Genomic DNA, 15,355 nt, shown 5'->3' on the forward strand with positions numbered 1-15,355 from the left:
TGAAGATTAGATGGGTAGATCACATAACTAATGAGGAGGTATTGAATAGAATTGGGGAGAAGAGGAGCTTGTGGCTCAACTTGACTAGAAGAAGGGATTGTTTGGTAGGACATGTTCTGAGACATGGAGGGATCACCAATTTAGTATTGGAGGGCAGCGTGGAGGGTAAAAATCGTAGAGGGAGAGAAAGAGATGAATACACTAAGCAGATTCAGAAGGATGTAGGCTGCAGTAGGTACTGGGAGATGAAGAAGCTTGCACAGGATAGAGTAGCATGGAGAGCTGCATCAAACCAGTCTCAGGACTGAAGACCACAACAACAACAACATTGCACTCAAAAATTCGTAAGTAGCCTACTGATATTTTATAAAAGATTGTTCATCAAGAGTGTGTAATTAAAAAAGAATAAAAGTTTTTTTCTATGTTTTTTGTGTTTAATGCTTCACGGAAATGCTCACAGAACGTGCACCTTGGTTTAAAATTTTGATTCCACCAGGATTCAAACCCAGGCCCTTACATGTCAGACACGGAGTCTACTACATAGCCACATAGCTTATCAAAAGAACATCAACTTCTACATCTTCATCTATACACTGCAAACCACCATGAGGTACATGGCAGAGAGTACGTCCCATTGTACCAGTTATTAGGGTTTCTTCCTGTTCCATTCATGTATTGAGCATGGGAAGAATGATTGATTGAATGCCTCTGTGCATGCAGCAATTATTCTAATGTTCTCCTCACGATACCTGTGTGAGCAATATGTAGGGGCTTGTAGTATATGCATAGAGTAATCATTTAAAGATGGTTGTTTAAACTTTATTTATAGACTTTCTCGGGATAGTTTACGTCTGTCTTCAAGAGTCTGCCATTTCAGTTCCTTCAGTATCTCTGCGACACTCTCCTCTGGATTAATAAAACCTGTGACCATTCATGCTGCCCTTCTCTGTATACATTAATTATTCCCGGTTGGTCCTATTTGGTATGGGTTCCACATACTTGAGCAATATTCTAGGATTTGTTGCATGAGTGATTTGTAAACACTCTTTAGTAGACTGATAGCACTTCCCTAGTATTATATCAATAAACAGAAGTCTACCACCTGCTTTATCCACGACTGAACCCCCGTGCGAGTCCAGGTTTAGAATATTCCCGAGGTATTCCTGGCTGTCGTAAGAGGCGACTAAAAGGAGTCTCTCACGTTTCGGCCTTTACGTGATTGTCCCCTGTAGGGTTTGACCTCCATTTTTCAAAATTTTCCCGAAGAGTGAGCCAATTGGGGAAGGGTGCCTTATATTGTGCACAGTCTCCATGCACTGAGACCTCTCGCATCCTATGTCGATGCGGATCTGCACTTCCATTCATTCTCCAAGTGTTGGGTGTGGTCACCCTCCTGGGTGCATTTTCCTCCATCCTCTGAGCAGTACCACTTTCTGCGCTGTTGACAATAATGAACTTCTTAGCTCATTTGCACCTGATATCCAGCGTGGTAGCATCTGCTGTGGTGGGGTCACCATGTACCCTGTTGGTTGTAGCCCCCTGACTACACAGGGATTGCTCTGCTGATGCCTGCGCCGTTAACTCCCCACGTATGCCGAGCAGTAGATGCCCGTCACCCTGGGGCATCGGGTTTCCCAGCAATGGCCATCCTGCCAGGGTGGCCTTTGCTACAGCTGGGTGGTGCCCGTGGGAAGGGCCCCTGTTCGGAGTGGGTGGCATTAGGGTGGATGACACACAATGAAGTGTAGCACGTCATCTCTTGCTGGTGGTCAAACACCAGCAGTGTCTAAACGATCAAGATCTAAATTCAATGCTAACAAATATGACTCCAAATCATTCCCTCCCCCCCTCCCCCCAGCCACACCATGGGAGGAATGCCAGGCTAAGGATGGCAGTGAAGATTATTCACCCTGGTACATTGTATGTACGAGAGTTGATGGGGAATCTTTCTTGTCAGTGAAAGATTTTTGTGGAGCATTTAGAGGACAAGTTGGGGAGGTGGAGGGCTTGTCCAAAATGCGGTCAGGGTTGGTCTTGATCAAAACAGCATCCTCTGCCCAGTCAAGGGCACTACTCACCTGTGACAAACAGGGGGATGTTTCTGTTTCCATCACACCCCATAAGAGCTTAAATATGGTGCAGAGTATCATATTTCACAGGGACCTTCTTTTGCTGTGTTCCAGTTTAGAGTGGCGAGGTGTCTATTTCATCTGGTACGTCCACCAGGGTCCGAGGGAAATCGGGTTGCCACCAGTGCCTTCATCTTGGCCTTCTAGGGTGACACATTACCCGAGAAGGTCAAGCTGATGGTCTACCACTGTGATGTAAAGCCATATGTCCCTCCCCCGATGTGGTGCTTTAAGTGCCGGAAGTTCGGCCATATGTCTTCCCAATGTACTTCCAGCGTCACCTGTCAGGATTGTGGATGTCCTTCACATCCCAATACTCCCTGTTCCCCACCTCCCATCTGTGTCAACTGCAGAGAGCACCATTAGCCGTGCTGGCCAGACTGCAGGATTCTCCAGAAAGAAAGAAAAATAATGGAATACAAGACCCTGGACCAACTGACCTACACTGACGCTAAGAGAAAATATGAGACACTACATACTGTGCATATGATGTTAACCTACACCGCCGCTATGACAATGGTTCTACCATCTTCCGTTCTGCCAGGTACAGTTGGCTCTCAGAGCCGTCAGACTCCACCTGCCCCCTTGATGGTGGGGGGGCACTTCCCTCCCTGTTGCTCTGTTGCTCCTGCACAACCTACTTCAGAAGCAACACCCCCCCCCCCCCCCCAACCAACCAACGGGGACGTCAGTCCCCACTTCTCAGCCTAGGAAGCGTAAGTCTTCTACGGCTCCTCTCGCCAGGAAGGGGGTATCCCTTGGGTCACTCCCTTCCCAGGTTCCTACCAGTGGCAAAGCTGACAGTCGCCATTGGCTGAAGCAACCACAGGTAGCTGGTCGTAGGGCTTCACGGTCCTCCTCAGTCCCTGAGACTGAATCAGTGAAGCCCTCCCAGCAGGACAAACCTAAGGAGCAGGGAGAGAAACCTAAAAAGAAAAAGATCTCCAAGAATCGAGGCACCGCGGTGGCACCCACACCACCACTACCTACAAGCTGTGTGTCTGAGGATGAGGTGCAGATTCTGGCCTCCACTGAGGACCTAGATCTCACTGGGCCCTCAGACACAATGGATGTCGATCCCACTGGTACTCATCTGGTGGCATCAGGTGACCCTGAGGCGTAGACTGCCTCGTTGACTGTTTCGTGCCTACCCAGTCTCACGATCGTGTAATCCTCCAGTGGAATAGTGGCGATTTTTTCCACCACCTGTCTGAGCTACGGCAACTGATAAACTTTCTGCAATGCCCTCCAGGAAACTTGGTTCCCGGCAATGTGGACCCCTGCCCTCCGCAGCTGTAAGGGATTTTACAGGAACTGTGGTGACTATAATAAGAGTGTCAGGTGGAGTTTGCGTCTATGTCCTGAACTCAGTATGTAGTGAACCTGTGCTCCTTCAAACCCCTCTTGAAGCTGTGGCTGTCAGGATAAGTATGACACGGGAAATAACTATCTGCAATGTATATCTTCCTCCAGGTGGTGCAGTACCCCTGAATGTATTGGCTGCACTGATTGATCAACTCCCTAAACCTTTCCTACTTTTGGGAGATTTTAACGCCCATAACCCCTTATGAGGTGGCGCCTTGCTTACTGGCTGAGGTAGCAAGGTCGAAAATTTACTGTCACAACTCGACTTCTGCCTCTTAAATACAGGTGCCCCCACACATTTCAGTGTGGCAGATGGCACATATTCAGCTATTGATCTCTCAGTTTGCAGTCCTGGCCTTCTCCCATCTATCCACTGGAGAGCACATGATGACCTGTGTGGTAGTTTCCACTTCCCCATCTTCCTGTCACTCCCCCAGCGTCATGCCCACAGACGCCTACCCAGATGGGCTTTAAACAAGGCAGACTGAGAAGCCTTCACCTCTGTTGTCACCACTGAATCTCCCCCACATTGTGCCATAGATGTTGTCGTTGAGCAGGTCACTACGACGATCGTTCCTGCAGCAGGAAACGCGGTCCCTCATTGTTTAGGGTGCCCCCGGCGAAACAGTCCCTCGGTGGTCGCCGAAAGTTGCTGAGGCAATTAAAGAGTGTAGGCGAGCTCTACAGTGAAGTAAGCACCTAATAGCCTTTAAGTGGCTCCGTGCCCGTGTTCACCTGCTTATAAAATGATGGAAACAGGAGTGTTGGGAGAGGTACGTGTTGACCATTGGGTGTTGTACATCACCTTTCCAAGTCTGGACGAAGATCGGGCATCTTTTTGGGTACCGGACCCCAACAGGTGTCCCTGGCATCAGCATCAATGGTGTGTTACCTACCGACGCAAACACAATTGCCGAGCACTTTGCTGAGCACTATGCTCGAGCCTCTGTGTCGGAGAACTACCCCCCAGCCTTTCGCACCCTCAAACGGTGGCTGGAAATGAAAGTCCTCTTGTTCACAACACACCACAGTGAACCCTATAACACCCCATTTACAGAGTGGGAGCTCCTCAGCGCCCTTGCACATTGCCCCGCCACAGATCCTGGACCAGATCGGATCTACAATTAGACGATTAACATCTCTCGTCTGACTGCAAGTGACATATTCTCATCATCTTGATCTTGATCTGGTGTGATGGCAAATTTCCATAGCTGTGGCGGCAAAGCACCATCATTTCGGTGCTCAAACCCAGTCTAAATCCACTTGATGTGGATAGCTACCGGCCCATCAGCCCCCACAATTTCTTTGTAAACTGCTGGAACGTACGAGGTGTCGGCGGTTGGGTCGGGTTCTGGAGTCGCATGGCCTACTGGCTCCGTGTCAGGGCAGCTTCTGCCAGGGTAGCTCTACCACTGATAATCTTGTGTCCTTCGAGTCTGCTATCCGAACAGCCTTTTCCAGATGCTAACGTCTGGTTGCCATCTTTTTTGAGCATACAACATGACCTGGTGACATCATGTGCTGGCCACATTGTAGGAGTGAGGTCTCCGGGTCCCGCTCCCGATTTTTATCCGAAATTTCCTGTCGCTCCATATTTTCCGTTCCGAGTCGGTGCCTCACCCGGTTCCATCCATATTCAGGAGAATGGCATTCCACAGGGCTCCGTATTGAGTGTGTGTCTATTTTTAGTGGCTATTAACAGTCTAACAGAAGCTGTCAGGCCGTCGGTCTCACCTTCTCCGTATGCGGACGATTTCTGCCTTTCGTACTGCTTCTCCAGTACTGGTGTTGCTGAGCTTCACAAGGCGCAGTCGTGGGCTCTAGACCACGGCTTTCAGTTTTCAGTCGTGTGTTATGCACATCTGTTGGTGTCGTACCGTTCATCTGGAACCAGAACTTTACCTTAATGGTGATCTACTCACTGTAGTGGAGACGTATCGATTCTTAGGACTGATTTTCGACACCCGATCGAATTGGCTACCTCGCCTTTGTCAGCTTAAGCGTAAGTGCTGGCAGCACCTCGATGCCCTCCACTGCTTGAGCAACACCAACTGGGGTGCAGATCACTCTACACTGCTGCAGCTATACAGAGCCCTCGTTCAATCCCGCCTCAACTATGGGAGTCTGGTTTACGTTCGGCGGCACCCTCAGTGTTGCGTTTACTCGACCCAGGGCACCACTGTGGCATTCGCCTAGCGACGGGAGCTTTTACGACGAGGCCGGTGACCAGTGTCCTGCTGGAGGCTGGAGTCCCTCCATTGAAGATTAGGCGTGAACAGCTGCTCACCCGTTATGTTGCACACGTTCGTAGTTCTCCTGAGCATCCGAATTACCGTCTCCTTTTCCCAACCACGGCGGTTCATCTTCCGTATCGGCGTCCCAGGTCAGGACTTATGATTGCGGTTCGCATCCGGTCCCTTCTGTCTGAACTGGAGTCCTTCCTGTTACCACTTCTCCTCAAGGTCCATTCACGTACACCTCCACAGTGTACACCGAGGCCTCAGATTCTTCTGGACGTTTCGCACGGCCCTAAGGGCTATGTTAACACTGCGGCTCATTTCTTCTCGATTCTTGACACATAACGTGGCTTTGAAGTGGTTTACACCGACGGTTTGACGGCTGATGGTCACGTAGGCTTTGTGTATGTTCGTGGAGGACATATTGAACAGCACTCCTTGCCAGATGGCTGCAGTGTTCTCACTGCAGAGCTGGCGGCCATATCTCGTGCTCTCGAGCACATCCGCTCGTGCTCTGGCAACTCATTTCTCTTGTGTACTGACTGCTCGAGCAGCCTGCAAGCTATCGACCGGTGCTTCCCTCACCATCCCTTGGTAGTGTCCATTCAGGAGGCCATCTATGTGCTCGAATGGTCCTGTCATTCAGTGGTGTTTGTGTAGACCCCAGCACATGTCGGAATCTCAGGCAATGAACTTGCCGACAGGCTGGCCAAACGGGCCACGCGGAAACCACTTCTGGAGACGGGCATCTCCGAAACTGATCTGCATTCTGTCTTACGCCGCAGGGTTTTTCGGCTTTGGGAGACGGAATGGCGTAACAGTATGCACAACGAACTGTGTGTCATTAAGGAGACTACGTATGTGTGGAAGTCTTCCGTGTGGCCCTCTCGCAGGGAATCGGTTGTCCTCTTCCGGCTCCACATTGGCCACACGTGGTTAATGCAAGATTACCTCCTCCGAGGACCCACCTCGGTGTCGCCGTGGCTCACAAATGATGGTCGTCCACCTCATGGTGGACTGCCCACTTTTAGCCACTGTGCGGCAGACTTTTAATTTTCCCAGCACCCTACCTTCGGTGTCTGATGACAATGACTCAACAGCAGCTTTAGTTTTACATTTTATTCGTGAGGGTGGGTTTTATCATTTGATCTAAGTTTTAGCGCATGTACTTTGTCGCTCTGTGACCTCCACCCTAGTGCTTTTAGGGTGTAGGTTTTAATGAGTTGCAGAGTGGCTGGCTTCTCCTTTTTATTCTCATGGTCAGCCAGCCACAGTAATCTGCTCTCTTGTTTTGATCTCTTCTACGTGTTTCTTGTGTCTCTGTGTTGTTTTCTTGTCTGATTTTGTCCATTGTAGTGTTTGTTGCTCTTCTGTCACTCTTGTGGCTTTCTCCTTTCTTCCAGCTATGTTTTGTATGTCTCAGTTATTTTACTTCCACCCTTGTGGAATTATTTTAATCGGAACGAGGGACTGATGACCTAGCCGTTTGGTGTTGTCTCCCCCCCCCCCCCCCCCCCCCCCCCTCTCCTTCTTTTAAACCAACCATGACTGAACCTATGTGATCATTCCATTTCATATCCCTACAGAGTTACACACATGTATTTGCATGAGTTGGTTGATTCCAGCAGTGACTCATTGACATTATAGTCATAGGATACTATGTTTTTATGTTTTGTGAGGTCCACAATTTTACATTTTTGAACATTTAAAGCAAGTTTCCGATCTTTGCAGCACTTTGAAATCTTATCATGATCCGATTGAATATTTATGCAGCTTCTTTCAGACAATACTTCATTTCACATAATGACGTCATCTGCAAACACTCTGAGGTTACTATTAACATTGTCTGCAAGTCTATTAATGTACAACATGAACAGCAAGGGTCCCAACACACTTCCCTGGGGCACACCCGAAGTGACTTCTACATCTGACGATGACTCTCCATCCGAGATAACATGCTGTGTCCTCCCTACCAAAAAGTCATCAATCAAGTCACAAATTTCACTTGATGCCTCGTACGATCATATTTTGACAATAAGCGTATGTGCAATACTGAGTCAAATGCTTTTCAGAAATCAAGAAACACTGCATATTCCTGGTTGCATTCATCCAAAGCTTTCAGTATGTCATGTGGAAAAGTGTGAGTTAGGTTTCGGGTGGCTATAGTTTTCAAAAACCACACTGGTTGGCATTGAGGGGGTCATTCTGTTCAAGATACCTAATTAGACCTTAGTTTAGCATATTAAAAAAAGTTGAAAACTTCAAAGTTAATATACTTGTGTATTTTTGAGAGTTGCACAGAATTGCTTTGGAGGAGGTATATTTGAATTCTAAACTTCACATACCATAAACACAAAAAATTACAAAAATTTGGTTACCACGCAGTCCCCATGTCGGATGATCTCAATGAAATAGAAGCTCTGAAACAAAGGAAAATCAAACTAGACAGGACAGCAAAATTTATGCCTCAAAACAGTATCTTGTGAGATTCATTCTCCAAGTTAGTTTATGGCTTTGGCTCTCTTGATATGCTTCGTGGATGTTGATCAATAGATCTATCTGCTGCTAAATACAGTTGTTGAAAACATAATGTAATTGAATATAATAGAGGGAAACATTCCACGTGGGAAAAATATATCTAAAAACAAAGATGATGTGACTTACCAAACGAAAGTGCTGGCAGGTCGATAGACACACAAACAAACACAAAGATACACACAAAATTCAAGTTTTCGCAACCAACAGTTGCTTCGTCAGGAAAGAGGGAAGGAGAGGGAAAGACGAAAGGATGTGGGTTTTAAGGGAGAGGGTAAGGAGTCATTCCAATCCCAGGAGTGGAAAGACTTGCCTTAGGGGGGAAAAAAAGGACAGGTATACACACACACGCGCGCACACACACACACACACACACATACATACATACATACATACATACATATATCCATCCGCACATACACAGACACAAGCAGACATTTGTAAAAGCACGGCAGTAAGTAGACAGGTCAGAAAGTGAAAGATGTAGAAAAGTAAAAATGGGTAAAGAAAAGAATAGTTACCATGAAGAAATGCTGAAACTGAAGAAATCAATATAAATTAATGCCAGTGCGGTGGCAAGAACTGAAGACATGTTTTAGCACCAGTTCCCACATGTGGAGTTCTGAGAAACTGGTGTCTGGGGGAAGAGTCTAGATAATGCGTGTGGTGAAACAGGGTCTGAGGTCATGACTGTGACGTTATAGTGACTGCTGATGTACACCCTCTGCCTGCGCCCATTCGTTGCAACTGCTAACTCGGTGGTAGTCGTGCTGATGTAAAAGGCCAAACAGTGCTTACGTAACTGCTGATATATGACATGTCATTTCACAGGTGCCTCTCCGTTTGATATTATATGTTTTGCCAGTTACAGAGCTGGAAAAGTTGGTGGTAGGGAGGTGCATAGGGTGAGTCTTGCAGTGGGGACCGTCACAGAGTAGGGAGATGGGTGACTAAGGTGCACATGGTCTGACAAGGCTATTGCGGAAATTGGGAGGATGATGAAAAGCTATTCTAAGTGTGGTGGGCAAAATCTCAGACAGAATGTACCTCATTTTAGGGAGTCGTGGCCTTGTCGAAGTAGCTGATTACTACATATGAGACTAGGATAATACTGATTGAAAAGAGGTGTACTCCTAAATTATTTTTTGGAGGGATCAGTGGTACTGGAATTGGATGTGGTGGTCTGGGAAATCTGGTTTTGAACTAGACTGGTGGGGTGATTACGTCCTGTGAAGGATGAGGTGAGAATGATGGTGTATTGCTGTAAAGAGTCTACATCTGAACAAATGCATTTGCCTCAGTGCCAAGGTTGCATAAAAGGCTCTCAATTGTCGTATAAAATACAGTCCTTGGAGCTATATTGCACAGAAGTCTCTTGCATGTTGTTTGCCAGCAACGTTAGCTCATTAGCAAAAGCCAGGCATGTGTTCCTCATTGTCTGCTTTGAACCCATCCTTAATCAAGTGTTTGCAATTCACTTTTTTCCCTATTGTCATTTTTTATTCTTTTCAATTTTGCAATCATTCGTTATTTTGCTACCCAGATAGTGAAACCTGTCTACTAGTTTTTGCGTCACCTAATTTTAATTTGACTACCCATTAACTTCGTCTTACGTTTACTGATGCTCATTTTATAACATTTTTCCTAGGCTCTATTCATTCTGTTCAATTGATATTCCATGTCCTGCGTCATCTCTGACAGAATTACAGTGTTATAAAGTACAGAGTGGTTATAATTGAACATTTGTTACTTGACCCAGTGTAGATGGAAAACTATTTATTGTAAGTGTTCCCAACTGTACAGGAATGATGTTCAGACTGCGCACAGCAGCATGTGCTTTTCTAGCAGTGTTAGTGTCACGATCAGCTGTTAGACATCAGTACTGGTGCAATGATGTACATTGAAGCACAAACATCAACTTGTGTTATAGTTGCAGGCAGTCAATGTGGGTCTGGACGAGGTGAGCAGGACTTTACTCGTAAAGTTGCTTTATCAAAACAACAGCAAAAGTGCTTCTGCTCTGCGTGAGTATTGACGGATTATAAAAATTCAGAGAGGTCCTCTTTCCACAAGAATGTGAGTCGGGAGTTCGAATTAACTGGCAATTTCAGAATTGTTGCTGGGGGAGGCCAATGACCAGTTGTACCACAAATTGTTGAAGTTACTGTTGCCCTGTCTGAGAATGCTGGATGCAATGTGCAGTCTTCAAGCATTGCACGAGCCATTTAACGACAGCTAAACATTTCGTAGCCCACTGTTCGAAGTGTGCCGTGAACAGTTGTGAAATGGCATCTGGCATCTCTTAGTGGCTTTGGGATGTTACGGATGCAGAGGGTTGTCACTTTGAGCAATGTTTGTAACCGGGAATGTGAACTTGGTACACAGTTTACAAATGGTACCCACTTGTCTGCAAATTAAAATATCTTTCTTTCCAAGGTTTATTAATTAATTCTCTTCTGCCTATCCTTACAAATATTTCCAAATTGTTTCACTGTCCTACAGTAACTCGTTTATCGTGCAGGCCTTGTCGAGTAGTGAAAGTCTAATGATAACCACCTCGTATATTTGCAAATGTCTCTGCAGCGTTACATAACTTGCTATTTCAATTTGTTCATTATTTACAGAGAGACAGCAGCACCGGGAACAGCTCTGTGTGGAATAGATAATCTTCCAGACGAGGTTCTCATCGAAATATTCTCCTACTTGCGGCTGTGCGACTTGACGTGGTGTTCGCACACGTGCAGCAGGTGGCGTGCCATTCTACGTGAGGAGAAGTCGCTGTGGAGGCACTGGCAATGTGCGACGTACGACGTGGGGAATGTGAGGGAAGTGCTAGCTACGGCGGGTGCAGTGCCGCAGCTGGAAACGCTCTACCTCCTCTACTCCGGCTCGTTCGGGATCCACGTCGCCTGGCCGGAGGCCACCGTCTTCCACCACTACGGCGACGCCCCCCTGACGTGGGAGCCATACTTCCGGTGTTTCGATACCGAGTGCCTGGTAATAGACCACTCGATGCAGAAAAACATTTTTTTCTACTTGTCGTGGGTCGACTGCCTCACGTTGAGGAGGATATTCGTCGTAGAACAGTCGTATTTTTGTAACCCGTCCGACCGTACGTGTGAATCTACTGGGCCGGTTCGCGAAGCCGGTAGTGCGGACGGTCCCTTGCGGAGGGTCAGAGAGGCGCACCGCGACCTCTTCTCCGGGAAGGGTCGCCGCCGCGGCAGTGCCTCGGAGGTCCCTGCCGCGACGTCCGGAGCAGACGCTGCCGTGTGTCCGGCGTTGGAGGAAGTGAACGTGTTCAGCAAGTACATCTGGGACGAACACCTCGAGAGACTTTGCAGTCTGGGTCCGGTGCGCGCCTTGCACGTCCGGTGCCAGCGGCTCCACAGCCTGACTTTCGTGCGGGGCTGCAGCGCGACACTGGAGGAGCTGGAAGTCTCGGACTGCCGACGCCTCTTGGAGGACGCGTTCGCTGATCTACGCTATCTGGAGAGGTTGCGCGTGCTGCGGCTTTCGGACTGCCACGTCGAGGCGCAGACTGTCGGCAGTTGTGTGGCCGGCCTTCCCCACTTGGAGTCCTGTACAATAAATGGGTGTGAAGTCCTTCAGGATCTCTCCTCGTAGGATCCTCGTGCTGTGGACTGTGTCCGCAGATGTAGTGGTGTGTCCTGTATCCTTACTGTAAGACACTGACTTGTTGAGATTTTCTTGTGATAACATATCATTATTTCGAGTCAATAAATAGGATGTATGGAAGAAGGGCAGTGAGAGAAATGGGCTGATCTTGTGCAGTATGTTTTACAAATTTTTATTTGACATTAAATATTGTAAAATTATCTATATATTTACTATGACTGTTCTAAAACTAAAGAACATTTTGATACGATGAGCCGAGTAAGTCTTCCACCACCTCTGCTACCATTCCCTAGACCTTCCTAACTGTTATGATAAATCAATAAATCCAACAAGTCTGGAGTCACATGTGATTAGCCTGTCCTGGTCTTCAGGATACAGTTTCAATCTGACAAAACCTGGAAGTGATTGCTTGTAACTCGCAAAACATTGAAGCAAATTGAGTGTGTTACACAACAGTAAATAGAATCATTTCTCAGGTTTCCAGTGGTATATAGCATGTCATGTTATTTATTAACAGAAAAGAAAAAACACCAAGAAACACTGTAGATGCTAAGACCATCTCACAGTTGGCAATGTAATAACAGACTTGACATCTGTAGCTGTGTAAGCTAATGGGTTAAAGCAAGCAAAGTGGAAATCCTACAATCCCAGGTTGCTTCATGCAGTGAATGAAGATTATCTGGGCAGGTGCCTTGAATTCTGTGAATGAACTTGAATAACAAACAGCTGACTGAAGCCATGTTTGGTCGGATAACATTTATATTGAATGGAATCAACAATCACCACAAATGTGTGTGCCAGGCAAGTGATAAACCACACATTATACAAGAATTAATTGTTAATCTTCCTGGATTATCAATGTGGGTGACATATCTGCCAAGAGGATTTGTAGGGCCATTCGTTTTTGAAGGAACAGTGACACGTGTAAAGTACCTCACCATGTTGCAGAAATGAATTGTATAAGCTGTTCATTAACTGTTCTTAAATGAAGATTTCCTCCCCCCACCCCCCACACCACCCCAAACAATACAGTGCACCGTCACATTACCATTGTGACGTGCAGCAATTCCTGGATGAAACATTCATCAAGAAGTGAATAGACCAGTGAGGAATTGTTGAGATTCCGCCCAGATCAACCAATGTAAAACCATTAGACCTTGTTTATTGTGGGACCTGCAATATATATTATGTCACAGTGGGACATTATGCATAGAATTAGTAAACAGTATGCTGCTTGAATTTCATTTTTGTATAAGCTTATTTTGGCTTTATTATCTTCATTAGTACATGTCCTGACGCTGTAGATGGACATACGTCAACTCTGAGTAAACTATTACTACTGGCCGTAGTTGTTGGATTTAATGTTTTTTCAGTAATGTTTTAAAGTTGTTTGATAATGTAAAGTTGCACTTATTTTATGTTTTTTATTATTTTGACAGTTATAGAAATTCAAGTTTAAGTAAACAACTATCAAACATAAATTTCTGTGACTGTCAAAATAATAAAAACTGTATTATAATATATGGGCAACATCAAATTATCGAACAACTTTAAAACGTTTCTGAGAAAATATTTCATCCATCAACCACAGACAGCAGCAATAGCGTACTCAAAGTTGACATACGTTTTAGTACAATGACAGGACTACTAAGCAGCATACTGTCTACTAATACTCTCCCATTAGATTTCTTCCTGTGAGGAACGCTGAGGGATAGCATCCACACAACAAAGCCATGTATGCAGCACGACATGACTGCCCGTGAATCTATTTCAATGGCAAACGTAACATATGTGTGTGTATCTGTGCCATAGCATTGCAAGTGTGTGTTGTTGGAGGGCATTTTCAATGTTTTTCAACAGTGAAACATCATCAGTAATTGCGTGACCATGTACGTGACTTAAAAACTCATTATTTTTGCTCGCATTATTACACTTCTAACCATGTAAACCCCTTTGTGGGACACACTGTGTACGGTATATCGAGCAACATTTGAGACTGGATGGAGGACTTCGTGGCTGGGAGGATGCAGCATGTTACCTCTAGTCGACAGTGATTGGTAGAAGTAGAAATAACTTCAGGAATGCCCCAGGTAAATGTGTTCAGAAGTTCATTGCTTGTACACTCATTGTTATAAAAGGAGCTGCACACAGAGGGATCCACTGCAAACTGGGTGGGTACGTTGCACACATCAGCTATGCCGACGATTACTTTTGCTCCGTCGGCCACGCACTCGGGGAGTGCGGATGGGGCCGTGTTGGCGTGTGCATCGGTCAATGTAACAGGTCCCCAAACAGCCGTGCCAGCCAGTATGACATTGGGTAGCATCACTTAGAGTGTCACCTGAACACGCACTGTGATCAGGTGACACTTTTGACACTAGGTTGCTCAGCGGGACAAGTTCAAGAGGGGTTGCAGGAGGCTGGTTGTCCTTATATTGTTCTGCACACATCAAAGCAGTGTACATTACTACCACTGCCTAATGACAGTGACAAGTTGTTGAAGGCACCGATAGGAAAGTGTAGTGACGCTTATCTCTCGTTAAAAAGGCAAAAAATGAACAGTTCTTCGTGTAGAGAATTTGAAAAGCGTGTGATGAAGGGTATTCTGTGTATCAAATGCAACTACTGGTTACACGAAAAGTGCGTGAAAGTAAATCTAAAATTCGTCAGCGATGATTTTCCGTGGACATGTCACGGTTGTTTACGTGACGAAACGGCCGATCTTGTAGTGCAGTTGGTACAAAAAATGAAATTATAAAGCTACTACAAAGTGACATTGAGGCATTAAAAACTGGAATTTCGACCATCAAGAAAGAAAATGATACAGTAATACAAGAAAAGAAGTCCTGTGTGTGTAAAAATCATCAAACAGAAAAGCAAGAAGATCGCTAAAATACGAGTGAACGATAGGACTTTAAAAACAACAACAACATTTCAAGTGTTCCCGTTGATGTCTTGGTAAACTCAGTAAGCCAAAAACCGGATTTTAAATATAAATGAAAGGTGGTGACATACAGCAAAAGGAAAAACAAGGCGACAGATACGCAACAAAAGGAAAATGACTTTTTAATAATTGGCGATTCGCTGCTGAAGAATATCGCTGTCCCCAATTGCAAGATTGGCGTATGACCTGGAATTAGAATGCAACAACTCGGTAAACATTTTGAAAATGCAAAACAACTTACTACAGAACCAGGTTCTGAAACCAGACATAATTATAAAGGGGTGTTTATACATGTTGGAACGAATTCGTTAAGGAGAAGCAGTGAGGAAGAAATGGCAAACGAAACAAGAAACATGATTCGTTCTGCAAGAATTATGTATGCAGGATCTCGGCTGGTGCTTGGCGGAATCATAAACAGAAGGTCTGTGAGTGAAAAATATATCGCCAAAACAAACTGTGCTCTTAAAGAACAATGTGATCGTATTGGGGCAGTTTTTATAGACACA

The sequence above is a fragment of the Schistocerca cancellata genome, chromosome 11 (genome assembly GCF_023864275.1).
Source record: "Schistocerca cancellata isolate TAMUIC-IGC-003103 chromosome 11, iqSchCanc2.1, whole genome shotgun sequence".
NCBI classification, from domain to species: Eukaryota; Metazoa; Arthropoda; class Insecta; order Orthoptera; family Acrididae; genus Schistocerca; species Schistocerca cancellata.